This window comes from Populus euphratica, unplaced genomic scaffold, assembly GCF_000495115.2.
Source record: "Populus euphratica unplaced genomic scaffold, PopEup_1.0 scaffold490.1, whole genome shotgun sequence".
Classification (NCBI taxonomy): Eukaryota; Viridiplantae; Streptophyta; class Magnoliopsida; order Malpighiales; family Salicaceae; genus Populus; species Populus euphratica.
Window position 1 is genome coordinate 54,794 of NW_011500365.1, and position 814 is coordinate 55,607.

Below are 814 nucleotides of genomic sequence, written 5' to 3' on the forward strand. Positions count from 1 at the left end.
TCCTCATCATTTTCAGAAAATATGGCTGAAGAAGATAATCAATCACTTCATAATGAGAATAATGAGAATAACCATGTTAAAACACTTAGATTCATTAATCTAATATTACATAAATGATAAAGATAAAGTAAACTTTTATTTAGAATAAATAAATAAATCTCACAAGAATAAGTGTACCATCATGCATAATTTTCTCTTCTGATGCATCTCATTTCAATTTTAAGTTAGGCATTATTCAACTTTTACCTTTTTTTTATAACTTAGATTTGGAAAATTCATACTTGCATTTAAGGGAATTTGAGGAGGTCTGCAACACATATAATGATTCAAATTGTAGCATGAACACTATTAGATTAAAGCTTTTTCCTTTTTCATTAAAAGATAAAGCTAAAACATGGTTATAAAATTCGAGACTTCGATCCATTCGTGCTTGGGATGAAATATAACAACAGTTTTTAAAGAAGTTTTCCCCATCTCATAGAACAAACTCTTTCAAAAGACAAGTCACCACTTTCACTCAAAACCACGAGAAAACTTTTATCAATTTTGGGATAAATATCAAAACTTGCTTAATACTTGTGATTGATACTTAAAAGTGTATTTTTATCAAGGTTTTATATCATCATTTTGCACCTAAAGAATCTATCATCATTTTGCACTTGAAGTATCAATAACTCCTTAACTAAAACATGTTTTATAATAATATATCTAATACCTTTAAATGATGGTAAATGTTCATTTTAAATGCAGGCCTATCATATAAATAAAAGGATTGATTGATGAATTTAAAAACTGAAATTGAAAGGACAAAGAG